Source organism: Rhinolophus sinicus, linkage group LG16 (genome assembly GCF_036562045.2).
Source record: "Rhinolophus sinicus isolate RSC01 linkage group LG16, ASM3656204v1, whole genome shotgun sequence".
NCBI lineage: Eukaryota > Metazoa > Chordata > Mammalia > Chiroptera > Rhinolophidae > Rhinolophus > Rhinolophus sinicus.
Window position 1 is genome coordinate 25124857 of NC_133765.1, and position 15866 is coordinate 25140722.

The window sequence follows — 15866 nt, forward strand, 5'->3', positions numbered from 1 at the left end:
GCAAGATACCCTGCATAAGATCAAACTGGAAGTCTTAGGCTTAAAAAAACAAAACAAAAAACCCCACACAACTTTCAACTTATCTTTTCCTATAGTAGCACTGTAAAGCTACAGTGGACCACATAAGAGAGAGACCCTAAGGGATGGTTACTCCAGTTCTAAAACAGACAACATGCATCTTATTAAATATCACCCCTAAAGAGCTGGGGCCAGCGCTCACTGGCTCCAGCCTCTCTCTTGCCTGCCAAAAAAAACAAGAGTGACAATATTAAGCTAAAGACACTACTAACCGCAAAATTAATTCACCATTTAGCTTGTAAAGTGACTAGTCTCCTAATAAATTCTTCTGCTTAAGGGAGATGATAGCTCAAGTTTATATGTGTTTCTCAGTCACCACTCAGGCAGCATTTGAGTTTTTATATTAATAAATCAGCCTCAATTCTTTAAGTTCCTAAGAATGAAAGGAATTAGAATCTTTAACTAGAAAAGAATGCTTGACCATTATGAAAAGGAATTTAAGTATCTTTCATGTCAAGTAAGTAAATAATGGTGATTAAACATTTGTCCTAAGGAGGAGGTGCTTATGAATTTTGTCAAGAACCCCTACAATGTCAAGAGTGGAAAATACACCCCCCACCCCAAGAGATTTCATTCTCCCAACACACTTCCTTTCCCAAGTGTGTTTATGGCCTTTCACGAAACTGAAAACCTACAGCTTTGTTCATCCAGGATGAAAACCCCACAGCAGTTGTCAGAACATGTGGACACACATCGGATTCCGCAATGGGGCCAAAAGGCTCTTACACCAAACTGCCATGTGCCCAGATTCCCAGGCACAGAATGACTGCACTGTGAACAATGACCAACTTCTGCTCATCCTAAACGGTTTTCATTATGCCAGTTACAACCTATGTAGTTCAGTACTGGACTTGTGTTGTTTCTGTCAAACTTAGCATTTGCATATGCAGATGACCTAATGCTGCCAATGATTTTGGCAAGACAGAATGCAAGGGCACCTTTGAGATATTAATTATTGGTCTTTGAAACATTTAGAGGTAAGTCCTTAACAACCACTGCGTACTAATGGCCAGATTATAAGATGGAGGAAATAAAAGGGGATCAATAAAATACTATCAAGGAACTTTCCATTAAAACTAGGAAATCAAGTTTACCGAAGGTTTTCTATATTTCCAAGTTTCCCAAAAATGCATCTAAAAATCTTTGCTGAAAATCTGGACCAAGCTTAATAATACATGTGCAATCTGAAAAAGTGAGAAAAACACAAATAAACGTTGGTACTACCTACCAATTGTGATGATGAACTGAAGAGATGAGCTGCAAGGCTCAGTTTGTAGATCTGGCAAAAGACCATGGCAGAGGGTTAACACGTTGCGTACGGCGGGGTTTAAATTCCTCGTGAAGATTCTCGTGATCCGTACGCAACGTGTTAAGAGAGAACGGCTGCACTGGGTCAAGAATTAAAAAGGGAAAGCCAACATCAGGGTCACACTGTCAATCAAATTCTAAAATTCCACACTATACTACAAATGCTCACTACCAACTGTTAACACAAGTTCACACCGCTCAGCTGGGGGAGGAGGGAAGGAACAAGTGACGTTCCTGATCTTGGGCAAGTCTCCGAAGCTCCTGTGAGCACTGGCCCCACATCTGTAAGATGAGGAACAGACAGACCAGCGAGGTACTTCCCACTGGGTCTGTGATTCACAGTCACCGGGAGCCTGAGCCCAGGAAGCTGCATTTATAAAGGTCCACAGCTGCTCCTCACATGCAGTCAAGAACGAGGACCCTGCACCTGAGGAATCATCTCCCAAGTCCCCCGAAAATGATACCTATTTTTTAAAGGTGGTTTAGATACTGGTGCTAAACAGGATCCATCAGTCATAATTTTTTATAAAGAAGTGTAGATAAGTGCATGACCAAAGGAGAAAAAAAATAAATGTGTAGTATTGTGAAATGACTGCCTTCAGTCATACGTAATATAAGCCTCCTTCTCCTAGTTATATTCCAGTTTCTCTCTCTCACTCTAACCTGTACATTAATTTGATTTAATTTCTCTTTCTTGTGGCAAACAGGAGGAACTGCTTTTGTTATTAACGTAAGATTCAAATGACAGGCCTAATGTAACAGCCCATGAAACTCCTGCGGCTCTGCTCCCACACAGAGGGCCACACTTCATTACAACGCTGCCCGCCACTCACGTTACGCCAGAGGAGCGTCTCACGCACTGCGGTGCAATCTCCTTTCAAACCGTAAAGAGATGAATCATTTGCCAGGAACTAAACCTTTTTCCTTAAAATAGACAGACAGACAGACTAAACATAAACATAAAGGCTGAATAAGAGAAACTTGTCTGAACAGACATTTCTAATTCATTTTTACCACCTTCCTGTGCTAAAATTAGACATTTTCTTTCCTCTTTAGTGATTCAACCTGATTCAAAGTCTAAAATGCTGAGGTGGGAGTGGGAATCCATACATTAATAGCTCATCACCAAAAATAAACTGTATTAAACTTACTCTATTTGATCCTCCACAATTCCATTCACTAATAGACATTTAACAGTGCAGAGCACAGGAACACAAATGTATTCAGTGCTACTCATTATTAGGCACTTTACACACTTTTTCTCATTTAACCTTGACAATAACCCAACAAGGTAGTCATTAACATGTCATACCACAGAAGAGGAAACTGAGGTTCAGGGGGGTGAGGTCATTGGCGAAATCAGTTACTAAGAAACGGAGCCAACAGTGAAACCCAGCTCAGTCTGGCTCTAGAGCAGGGGTGTCCAAACTGCGGCCCACGGGCCAACTGCGGCCCGCAATCCATTGTTAATTGGCCCGCAGCAAATTCCAAAAATAAATTTAGTTTACTTAAATAAACCAGGTGAGGCAATACGTACTTCACCTCGAGTGAGTGGCCCGGCTGTTGGTGTATTTTACCGCATATGGCCCTTGGTGAAAAATGTTGAAAAAGTTTGGACACCCCTGCTCTAAAGGGTTGCACCCTTCATTGTCTCAGTTTCTCTAAATACAAAACTCCCTTAAAGCAAGAAACTATATAAGGTATTTTTCTTCTCTTCTTGACTACCTTGCCACAATTCAACCACTTCAGTGAACTCAGTGCAGAAAATGTAACCCAAACGGCCAATTAGTTTTTCCTAATTCTCTGGAAGACACTAACCATTTTAAATGAAAGTAGTAAAAGTGAACATGAGAATACAAAATAGAGCTAAAGACTACTACTTGGGTCAGATGGTCTAAGAGAGAAGCAAGAGAGCATGAACAGAAGAAAGAAAAGGAAGAAAGTGTGCAATGCACCCTTAGCCCTAGTTTACACCCTGCATGAGACCTGCCTGCAGAGGGGCAGTTTCAGTACTGACCACTCCATGCCATCAGGACCGGCCTACTGCATTTGGTGTGGCTAAATCGTACCCAAGTAAATGCGCTCCCTCGCCATCTGCCCTGCTGAGAACGCCGCGAGCCAGTCATTACTGTTCATTAGGGGGAAAGAACCTGGACACGAATATTCTACCCTCAGGAAAATGTTTCAAACACTCAGTTTTACAATCTGAGCAATTTTTTGGTAAAAGCTGGACTTAGATGCGAGAAAGACAGACAGGAATCACTCCTGTACTTCATGTTATTGTATCACAGACAACAAAGCTGTGAATAATAATCAGAGAAAGCCAATGACCTCGGGATCTTTCCATTTAACTTCAATAATCATTCATTCAGCAAATATCCAGTAGGCACTGGAGACCAAGCTGTGAGCAAGAGAATAGAGAATCTGTTCTGCCCCTTCCATGTGAATTTCTCTCTCACAGTCCCCCTTCTAAGGGAAGGTGCCTTTCAGACTGTGAGCTCAAGTTCAGGTCCAGTTCCTTGCAGCAGACAGTAGTGATGAACGTACAATGCATGAGGGCAGAGCCAATGTCTGCCTACAATAACGAGGAAGGTTTCACAGAGGATCCCAAAGGACAAGTGGGATTTGGTAAAGGGAAAAGGGTGGAGTCCTAAGTGCATCACAAGAAGGTCTGAAGGAGAGGACGTTTCACGGAGTGGCAGTGGGGGGGAAGCGTGAGACAGGGCTGAAATCAGACACACCTCGATCTGTGACCACATTCAGAAGTCTGAACTTTAACCCTAGGCAACGAGGTGGGAGACCACCAGGAATTTAAACAGCAGAATGACATTGTTCCCTGATGAACTCTTTCTGATCTAGGACTAATTCAAATCTTTCCCTGACCCTTTCACCTTTGGCTTTCAATTTATACAACCAAAATATTGATGAGAATATGATTTAAGGTCTGAATAATTTCTAACTCCATTATTCTCAATCCCGACTCCATTAGGCATAAATTGGACATCACCCAAATTAAAAACTTGTGCTTCAAAGGACACCATCAAGAAAGTGAAAAGAAATGTATGTCAATTATACCTCAATTAAAAAAAAAAGGAAGTGAAAAGACAACTCAAAGAATGGGAGAAAATTTTTGCAAATTATATACCTGATAAGGCACTTGTATCTAGAATACCTAAGAAACTCATAACTTAACAATAAAAAGATAACACAATTTTAAAATGGGCAAAGCATCTGAATAGGCATATCTCCAAAGAAAATATAACCGTCCACTAGTCACGTAAGATACTGGACACCATTTGCCATTAGGGAAACGCAAATCTACATCACAATGAAACACCACTTCACACCAGCTAGGATGACCAAAATCAAAAAGTCAGAGAATAGTAAGTGTTGGTGAGGATGTGAAAAAATTGAAACATTTACACACTGCTGGTGAGATTATAAAATGGTGTAGCTGCTTTAGAAAACAGTCTGGCAGTTCCTCTAACAGTTAAACACAGTGTTATCAACATGTCCCAGCAATTCCCAAGAGAAATGAAAACATATGCCCACACAGAAACGTACACGAATGTTCACAGCAGCATTACTTATAATGGCCAAAAAGGGAAAACACCCAATGTCCCTCAACTGATGAACGGATAAAAAAACAAACAAACAAACAAACACAAAACATGGTATATCCATACAAGGGAATATTATTCGATCATAAAAAAAAAAAAGTTGTACATGCTATAACACAGATAAACCTTGAAGACATTATACTTATTAAAAGACAGACACAAAAGACTCCATATTGTATGATTCCATTTATACGAAATGTCCAAAATAAGCAAATCCAGAGACAAAAAGTAGATGAGCGGTTGCCTAGGGCAGGGGAGGGAGGAGAATTGGGGGGTGGGGGGGTGCTAATGGGTCTGAGGTTTTTTCCTGGGCTGATGGAAATATTCTAAAATTGTGGTGATGACTGCACAACTCTGCGAATATACTAAAACCACTGAATTGTGTACTTTAAATGGATGAACTGTATGGTATGTGAATTATATCTCAATAAAGCGATTATAAGACAAATACATTATGCACTACTGAAATACAAAATAAGGTCTCAAAAAGGAGTCTAGAATCTTGTTCACTCACTTTAAAGGATCTGAACTAGGGCAATGAAAACCCAGAGAGATTCTATTACTTAACATTCTAGGTACTAGGTCATACTGAAATATTCATGAGGATTTCCATGTTTTAATACAGAAAAGGCATCTTAAGTTTAAAAAGACATGCAAGTGTCAGAAAAGAGTTCATAACTCAGAGTAACACAGGAAACTCATCAACTGGAAGCCAGACATGGATTTGACCCTGAATATGAAAGTGGCACCCACATTTATTACTGTTCCACCTCTGAAAAAGAAGTCAAAGGTAAAACAGCTCAAGTCAAAGATAAAACAGCCCAGTAAATAATGTTTGTAGAATATCAGTTTGTGACAAATCAAAGTATTAAGAAATAATTTGTCTTCATAAAGAATTGAATTGCCACATTCCCAGTTACATAACTAAGAATGGATAATTTATCCTTTTAAACAGTCCATTTCATAGACTTTACAGTGACTCTCCCCCTCATGGTTGGCGGGGATCCCAAAAGTGACAGATGCATTAAGCATAAAACTTAAGAAAAAAATCCAACAGTGTTTAAAAAGGTCTATTTCTCAACCCTAAATCTAATCCTAAACTATATATAAAGTAATAGACATAAATGCTGATTAGCACAATGTGCCGGCAAAGTAACAAATGATCATGAAAAATTTAACACTGTGTGCAGTGGTATCTGATTGGTATGTGTCTTATTAAAATTCATCAGGCTTTAATATACCTCCCACAAATAATCAAAAACAAATACAAGGCACGTTCCGGATTTGTCAAGAAGTATGTACCTGACCTTTACACCAATCTTTGTTCAATCCTCAGTACACATGACTATCGCCTACCATAAAAAACAAAAACAAACAAAAAAAACACCACATTGTACTTCAAGACCTAACATGCAACACAATTTCCAGTTTCGACTTTTTTCCTCCTATTTATTTATGTCACCTCTCAGACCCAAATTACTATCAGGCTTCATTCATATCCAAACATTGCTGAGATGTACCTCCAAGCCAAAAAATTTAGTTTCCTTAAATTAGTTTTCTGAAATATACAGAATCAAGTCCAAAGTAGGTTTTTCCCATTTCTTCAGTTTTACAGGGAATGCAGAAAGTAATATAAACAGATATCTATTTGCCTTCACAACTGAACAGACGGTACAAAGCAACTACTTATACTTAATCATGTTTCTGTCTATTCTAACAGGCCCTGGTGTCAGGAGAGTTCTGCCAGATAAGGACAATGAAATGCATTATTATATAGTGTGACTAAGAGCCCGACAAGTATAGTTTAAACTGCAATCCCCAGGCAGGAAGGCCACGGCAAGAGGGCCTAATATTTTGTGATAACTATTTCCAAAAGTAAACATAGTCCCCACACAGGACTAGTTTAAAAACACGCACTCTATTCAATTCTTTTAAAATGTCTCATAGGTAAGAAAACCCTTTGTATCTTACTATCCTGAGGGAGACGAACAACTTGCAATTTGCTTCTCACACTGAATCCCACGTTTGCAACATGTAGAGCAAGGGCTTCAGACACCACAAAACAAGGGCAGCCTACATTAAGGCCAAATATAGGATGTGATTCTAAACCACTATGCAGTAAAGCCTGCGTTTCCTTTTCCAGCGATCAAAACCCTTTGAACACTCCCAAAAAAGGACGGCAGGGCCAGCGCCTCTCTCCAAGAGGAAGCCCCTTTCTTCTCCGCTCTCCCGCAGCCTGCCACTTCCCCCAACACATTCAAATCGTTGGAGAGACGGAGAGCTGGTGTGTGTGCGCCTGTGGGGACGGGCGGGAGAGCTGAGCTGGGTTCCTGCATTTCCACCCTCAACATCTGACCTCATCCTCAGTCATTTAGGCGCAGCGGCGCCCCACCTGCACCTCGCTCCTTTTCACTGCGTCCCTCGCCAGCTGCTCCGCGAGGAGGGGAGCACGTCTCTGAATCACCCAGTTCACTCCGACGCTCCAGGCCCCCGACCCTGCAGCATTCCTGCTTCATTCTTCCTCTCCCAACCCCCCGCCAGTCCCAGCCCTCGGCTCCCACCGCTGGGCTCATCCACTTCCCAAACCTCCCCCATCCACAGCACTCAAGCTCTGGCCGTGCCCCGCCCTTCCCCACCGACCCCCAACCCAGATTTGCAGGGCCCAGAGCTGGCCTCGCACGCAAAGCCAGGCAACCCCTGGACGAGAGACCCACCCTCACCACCACCCCCAATCCCCCCAACAGGACCCAGCGCGCCCCGGCCCCACGTGAACCCGGCTTCTACCTCCCCCCACCCACTCGCTCCCTAGGAGCGCTCAAACCCCGCCCCCAGCCCCAGCGCCCCGAAGCTCTGCGCCCTAGCCTCGAGCAGCCCTGCCCACCCAAGACCCCACCCAACCAAACGGGTCCCTGACCCCTAAAACCCCCCTCGGGTAGCCCTGTCCCCACTCGGCCCGCGGCTCCTCACCCGGCCAGGAGGATTCGGACACCTAAAAGCCTCCCCTAGACAGCCTCCTCCCCACAGGGACCTGGGTTCACTCTCTCCGTGCCAAGCCGTTCTGTCCCCAACTCCAACTCTCCACCAGGCCCCGAGCCTCCGCAGCAGCCCCGGCCACAACCCCTTGCACACTGGCCAGGGTGGGTCCCCGGCCCAAAGACTCGCGCCCCGCGCGCCCACCGCAGCCCACTCCTCTCCACCCGGCCCTGCCCCACGCCCCGCCGGCTCCTGTCAGCCAGCGCCCGCACATGCTGAGAGGACAGGTCCGCCCGTCCGGCGCGCTCCTGAGAGACCCCACCGGGCGCGCGCTGCTCACCAGGGCCGAGGTGCCTGAGGCGCCGCCGCCGCCGCCGAAGTCCCCGCTGCAAAGCCCGGCGAAGCCTCCAACCGCTGTCGCCTCCCGCCTGGCACTGAGGGCTGCGCGGGGGAGGGGCGCGGGCAGCCGCCCCCGCCCCCGCTGTCGCACGCAGGCCCCGCCCCCGCGCCGCGCTGCGCCCAACCAGTATCTCCAGGCTGCAGCGCGCCACGCCCACTTCCGGCAGGGGAAGCCCGCTTCCCACCCTAGGTTCCACGCTTCCCCCGTCTGGTCGCGCAGAGGAATGCAGGTGGGCCGCGGAGGAAGGCAGTGCTCAGACGCACGTACCGCCCACTAGTCATCGGAGTGGCCCGAGTGCCACGCCCACAAGTGCCTTCAATCCACGCACACTGCCCCTCAGACGCTGAGCGGTATTCTTTGAGCTCCGCCCACTGACCTGCTTGACTCTGCAGAGCCTCATCCCCGGCTCCTCAAAGGTTACCCCAGAGCCCCTTAAAACCGGAACATCAGCTCCTCTGAGCCCCGCCCATTACCTATCCAAGCCCTCAGTCAGACTCCCGGCTCCCTAAGCCCGGTTCCCCTCCCATTGCTTCAGAACTGGCCTATCAACACCACAAAACCCCGCCACAACTTCTAGAAGCCACGCCCACAGACCAGCAACCCCATTCGCCGCATCGCAAGCCCCGCCCACTTCCATATAAATGCCTGCAATTCCAAGCCCCGCCCCGAGTTCTCGAATCCCCGCCTCTGGCTCCCGAAGCTCCGCCTCTGCTCCCATCAAACCCACCCACTACCACTTCTGGGGACTCCTGATGCTCTGGCCCTTCCCCCACTTTCCATTGTCAGATTCCCAGTACTGGGCTGGGCTACACCCACGTAATCCCAACCACAAGCAGAAGGGCCCGTCTTGACCCCATTTCGCAGGTGAGGAAATGAAGGATACATTGTCCCTCCCTTTCTTTTCCTGGCCAAAGTCCCTCACCCGTTTGCTTAATAACTGGATGGCCCAGGCCTGAAAGTCAGAGCACCGGAATCGAGTCTCATCTCTGCTGTTGTCAGACTGTGTCGCGGGGACAGTTCCCTTAACCTCTGTATGCCTGAATTTCCTGGTCTTTAGCGTGAAGTTTTCCTGTTAATAATAGCCAGAGTCCCTTTCTGAAATACCAAGCTCTGAAATACCAAGATTTGGAAAAACTGGGCCTGAGAAACTGAATTAACAAAGCAGACCTACTGAGGAGTAAAAGCAAGGCATCTTTGCAATTCACAGGGGGAAATTTTTCATTTTAAGCATCAGCCTCAGAAATGTGTGTTATGTAAATCAATGTCCACCTGAACCAAAACAGCTGTCACCGCAATACATCTTCTCTAAGTCTCAGTGTCTTTATTAGTAGAATAGGGATACTGTAGTAGCATCCACTCCCTGAAGGATTCCATGAGCTCACAGTTAGTAATGCACTTAGCAGGGTGCCTTCAGCAAATGTACCTGTTGCTGGTACTGCTGGGCCGCAATATGGAGAGATGCATTTCATTTTGCCTTCAAGCAGCCACTGCTTCCAGGAGGGACTGCACAGCCTTTCCAGAGCCAGACTTTGCCACTCACTACAGTTAAAATGAGATGAAGATAGTAAAGCATCTAGTCCGATGCCAGGCATTTGATGATGAACAAATATGATGGGCTGTTATTGATTCCTATCTTTAGTGACACAAGGGCATTGATAGCAGGTAAGTGGTGTGGGGAAAAGGAAGGTTGAAAAAGTGCTCTGAGATGGAATTATGGCTAACATTTTCCATTGCTTATATATGCCAGGTGCTATCTGAGTTCTTTAAATGCAAACTCTCCTGAAATCCCCTCCGCAATATTATGGCTCCCTAAATAATTTTTAATCCCTACCTATAAAGGTGAACAAAATGAGAAGTTAAATTACTTGCCATAGGTCACACAGTTTGAACCAGGGGGAGCTAATGATAGAACCCAAATTCCTCTACTTGCAGAGTCTGCACTCTTAGCCAGTTAGTCATTACATTAAATTGCCTTTACGGCAGGATGACAGAATAGAAAAAAATGTAGACTTTGGATTCTAAGAGACGTGGCTCTAAATTCAGGCTCTACTACTTACTAGTTGTGCGACCTTAGGCAAGTCACTTCCTCTCTCTGAGCCCTACTCCCCTCAAGTATATAGTGGGGTTCATGCAAATGCTTACTTCAGGGAGTGGTTTTGAAGATTCGAGTTTAGATTCAGTGAATTAACACATGGCAAAGCATCCAGCACAGTGCCCAGCACAAAGTAAGTGTTTACAGTTTAAAACATGTTGATTCCCTTCCCCCGGTTCTTTAAATGATGAGATTAGAAGTAAAATTTTCCATGGCACCAATTCCCCGCAATGATACTACCATAGAGCGGCCACGGAATACGTTGAGAAAGAAAGATTTCCAAGGCCTTTCTTTGCCTTCCAGCTGCCCGTTTCAGTTCCTAGTTATATCCCTGGGTTGAGGGAGGTGATTCTTACAAAGGAAGTATCTAAAGCCAGAAGCAATGCTACTGCACTACACTTGCACCAAATGTGGTCAGCGGAGAGCTGCTACTCCCAGAAGCAGCAGGAAAATTGCATAACCCTTTGCTGGGAGAAAACCTCCAACAACTTGTTGTTCTTGAACCCACGGCAACCGCTTTGGGGTCCCTAGAGAAACCTTGGCTCTGTCCAAGCTGGCCCTATTTGAGAGTCTTTTCCTGCTCTCAAATGTGGTGATTTCTGAAGTCGCCTAAGATAGATGCTAGGTGAAGAGGAATTTAGCGATCAGGAAAAATAAGCGTGATTCCAAATCACTCATGTATGAAGAAGAAAGAATTGTGGGACCTGCATTCGTAGGCTCCTGAGCAAATCATTTTTCTAGTTTCTCTTAGTAGCAAATGGGGACATTAATCTTAGGTTGCCAGGGCAACCTGGAAGCTGAGTGAATTACCTATGGAAGCATTAACAAATACTAATAAATACATGAGAAACTAAAAGCCCTTAGAGTAATCTCAGTAGGCAAGACCCCTAACTGAGTAACAGGACAAGATACAGAGAATATTAAAATTCACCCTACATTGATAAATCTTGATTCTCATTGCTTTGAGTGCTGCTTTCTGCAAAATAAAAGCTAGAAATGATTGGCTGGCTACAGAGGGAGGTCTCGTTTTATTTTCAATTAAATTTTTTATTTTGAGATAGTTGTAGATTCACGTGCAGGTGTAGAAATAGTACAAAGTGATCACATGTGCCTTTTACCCAGTGGTAACATCTTGCAAAACTATAGTACAATATAACAACCCGGATATTCACATTGATACAGTCAAGATACAGAACATTTCCATCACCACGAGGACTTCCCACATTGCCCTTTTAGAGCCACACCCTTGAGAGCCACTTCCCATCTGTCCCAACCCCTTTCTTAATCCTTGGCAACCACTCATCTGTTGTCAATTTCTATAATTTTGTCATTTCAAGAATGACAAATGAAATCATATAGTATGCAACCTGTTGGGACTGGCTTTTCTCATTTAGTATAAATCTAGAGATGTTTCCAGGTTGTTGCATATCTGAATAGTCTAGTCTGTTCCTTATTATTGCTGAGTAGTATTCTAAGCCATGCCTGTACCACAATTTGTTTAACCAATCACCCGTTGAAGGACACCTGGGTTGATTCCAGTTTGGAGCAGTTTATTATGAATAAAGCTGCTAGAAACATTATAAACGTTCACGTACAGGTTTTTGTGTGAAGATATGTGTAAGTCTTCACTTCTCTGTAAAAAATGCCCAGGAGTACGATCGCCGGGTCATCTGGTAGCTGTATGTTTAGTATTTTAAGGAACTGCCGAACTATTGTCCAGTGACTGTATCATTTTTACATTGCCACCCATCAGCAAGCTAGTCGTGATCCAGTTTCTGTGCATCATTATTTTTTATTTTAGCCATTCTGATAGGTATATAGTGACATCTCACTGTGGTTTTAATTTATATTTCCCTGATGATTAATGATGTTGAAAATCTTTTTGTATGCTTATTTGCCATTCATATGTCTCTTTATGTCTTTTGCCCATTTTTTAATTGGACTATTTGTTTTGTCATGTTCAGTTTTGAGAGTTTTTTTAAAATATATTCTTTATATTAGTTCTTTGTAAGTAAGATATGTGGTTTGCAAATATTTTCTCCCAGTCTGTAGTTTGTTTTTTCATCCTTATAACAGAGTCTTTCACAGAGAAAATGTTTTTGAATATTGAGCCACCTTTGATTCATTGGCATAAACCCCACTTGGTCATGGTATACAATTCTTTTTATATATTGCTGAATTCTATTTTAATGTATTGTTAAGCATTTTTGTTTCTAAACTAATGAGGGGTGCTGGTCTGTAGTTTCTCTTTTTTACTGTCTTTGTCTGGTTTTGATATCAAAGTAACCCTGGCTTAATAAAATGAGTTGGGACATGTTTCCTCCTCTTATATTGGAAGAGATTGTGTAGATTACATTTAATTCTTTAAATGTTTGGTAGGCTTCTCCAGTGAAACCATTTGGATCTAGAGATTTCTTATTTGTGAGCTGTTAAATTGAAAATTCAATTTCCTTAATAGTTACATTGCTATTCGAGTGATCTAGTCTATATTGGGTGAATTATGGTAGTTTGTGTTCTCTCAGGAATTGGTCCATTTCATTTTTTGCCAAATTTATGTATGTATATTTGTTTGTAGAATTTTCTTACCTTTTGATGTCTGCAGGGTCTGTTGTAATAACTCCTGTTTCATTCCTGATATTTGTGATTTGTGTCTTTTTTTCTTTTTTTTGGTCTATCTTAGAGATTTGTCAGTCTTACTGATCTTTTCAAAGAACTGCTCTTTGTTTCATTGATTTTTCTTTATTGTTTCCCTATTTTCAGTTTCACTGATTTGTGCTTTTATCTTTATTATTTCCTTCCTTCTGTTTGCTTTGGGTTTATTCTGCTCTTCTTGTTCTAGGTCCTTGAAGTGGGAGCTTAGATTATTGATATGAGACTTTTCTTCCTTTCTAACGACATATGCATTTAGTGCTATAAATTTCCCTCTCAGCACTGCTTTAGCTGTGCGCCACCAATTTTGTTACGTTGCATTATCACTTTCATTCAGTTTTATATACTTTTAAATTTCCCTTGAGTCTTCCTCTTTGACTCATGAATTATTTATGTGTTATTTACTTTCCAAGTATTTGGAGATTATCTTGTTATCTTTCTGTTATTGATTTCTAATTTGACTCTATTGGGTGAGAAAACACTCTGCATGATTTTAATTGTTTCAAATTTGTTGAAACTTGTTTTATGGTCCAGGATATAATCTATCTTGGTTCTGTGGGCATTTGAAAAGAATGTGTCTTCTGTTGTTCAACAGAATGTTCTATAAATGTCGATCAGATCCTTTGTTTGATGGTTTTGTTGCTGATTTTCTGTCAAGTTGTTCTTACAGTTGTTGAGAGAGGAGTATTAAAATTTTAAACGATAATAATGGATTTGTCTATATCTCCTTTTCAGTTCTTTCAGTTTTTGTCTCATATATTCTGCAGCTCTGCTGTTTGGTGTATACACATTTAGGATTGTTAGGTCTTCTTGGTGGATTGCCCTTTTATCATTATAGAATGTCTCCCTCTGGTAAGTTTCTTTGCTCTGAAGTATATGTTATCTAACATTAACATAGGCACTCCTGCATTCTTTTAATGTTTGCATGATATATCTTTTTCCATCCTTTTACTTTCATCCTGACTATGTCAGCATATTTTAAGCGAGTTTCCTATAGATTACATATAGTTGGTTCATGATTTTTAATCTGCTCTGCCAATCTCTTTTAATTGATATATTTATACCTCTTACATTTACGATAATTGTTGATATGTTAGAGCTTAACTCTGTCATTTTGTTTTGTCTTTGTGCTTGTTCTGTTTTTCATTTCTCTGTCTTCTTTTTCCTGCCTTCCTGTGGATTACTTGAACATTTTTTTAAATTCCATTTTGATTTATCTATAGTGTTTTTGAGTGTATCTCTTTATATGGCTTTTTAGTGGTTGCTCTAAGTATTACATTATAGATATAGATAAGTCTATCTATATCTATATCTATATCTACATATCTATAGATATATTCACAGCCTACTGGTATCATTATTTTACCAGTTCAAGTGCAGTGTAGAGCGCTTATCTCCTTTTATGTGCATTTGCCCTCGTTTGTAATATAATCATCTTAAAATTTCCTCTATATACATTTAGAACCATATCAGACACTGTTATAATTTTTGCTTCAGCCGTCAATCATTAGTGTCCCCGTGCATCCTCCTCTGACACAGAGGAAGGTATTTTCAGACAGTAGGGAAAGTCCTGACTGTCCATTATGCCTCCTCTGACACCACACTAGAGGAGGCAGACAGGATCACATCATTTCTGTCCAGTGGGGGTGGAAATCCAGACTCCTCCTATGGGCTCCACTGACAGCAATGGGGAGAGAGCCTCAAGACCACCTGGTAGGAATGAAAGTCCCTGCTCCCTACTTAGCCTTGCCTGACACCCCCCCATGGTGGTGTGGGAGCCTCCATGAGAAAGTGCAGGCTGCACACTTGGCTCAAGGCCTGGAACATACTGGGGTCTGAGTCAATGCATGATTGCCACAATGGATTGAGCTGATGCTAGGAGTCATGGGGTAACAACTGGCCCTGCTACTTCCTGGCTCTGGGAGATGTTGAACTCCCAGAGAGGTTGAACTCTCTGGGCCTCAGTTTCCTCATCTCTTCAGTAGGAAGAAATGATACTAACCTGAGATTATGTTTGTGAGAGCACCTGCCACAGAGGCTTAATATGAATAAATACGATAATGGAGCAGGTACTTAGTAAGCACTTACTGATCACCAGGCCTGGCATTACCAACTTGCCAGGCACTGACTATAGGAAACTTCGTGCTTCAGCTGATGAAAAGTAATATGGCTTCTTTAATCCCCATGTTACAGGGGAGGAAACTGAGATTTCTTACACTGCAAAAGCTAATTGATACAAACTCAAACCACCTTAGAAGAGGTATTCTACTTGGGCTCAATAATTCCATTCTCAGAAATTTATTCCAAGGCAATAATCATGGTCACATGCAAAGATATAGTCAATTCTCATTATTCACTGTAGTTATTATATTCTATAAAGTCACCACAACCACTGAATTAACGAATGTTGAATCATTGCTCCTAGGGGAAACACAGGGTTAGGTTCCTGCAAGCCACAGTTCATCAACTAATCAGTATATAACCTTGTTTTATGTATGTTTCTGTTTAAAGACACCTTATTTAATATATAGTGGGGGTGCCCAAAAAATGTATACGCATTTTAAGAGACATGATCTTAAAATGCATATACATTTTTGGGGCACCTTCTGTCCATTGTTGATTTATATATGTGTGTATACATTTACATATAAGTGTGTATATATATAATATATATATATTTATGTATATATATAAATTTCTGTATATATGTTTATGTAAATATAAGTTTATGTATATATACATATAT

General features: G+C 42.4%; 1 protein-coding gene across 3 annotated transcripts in view; it reads right to left on the minus strand.

Annotated features, from left to right (window-relative positions):
* Positions 1–8482, minus strand: part of CORO1C (coronin 1C) — a 72600-nt gene extending 64118 nt beyond the window's left edge. The window contains exon 1 of one of the 3 annotated variants that reach the window (XM_074321109.1): positions 8320–8482. The gene's annotated coding sequence lies outside the window, so the exon portion shown is untranslated. The remainder of the gene's footprint in view (positions 1–8319) is intronic. The other 2 variants (XM_074321110.1, XM_074321108.1) reach the window with 2 other exon arrangements.
* Between the last annotated feature and the right edge of the window lie 7384 nt (positions 8483–15866).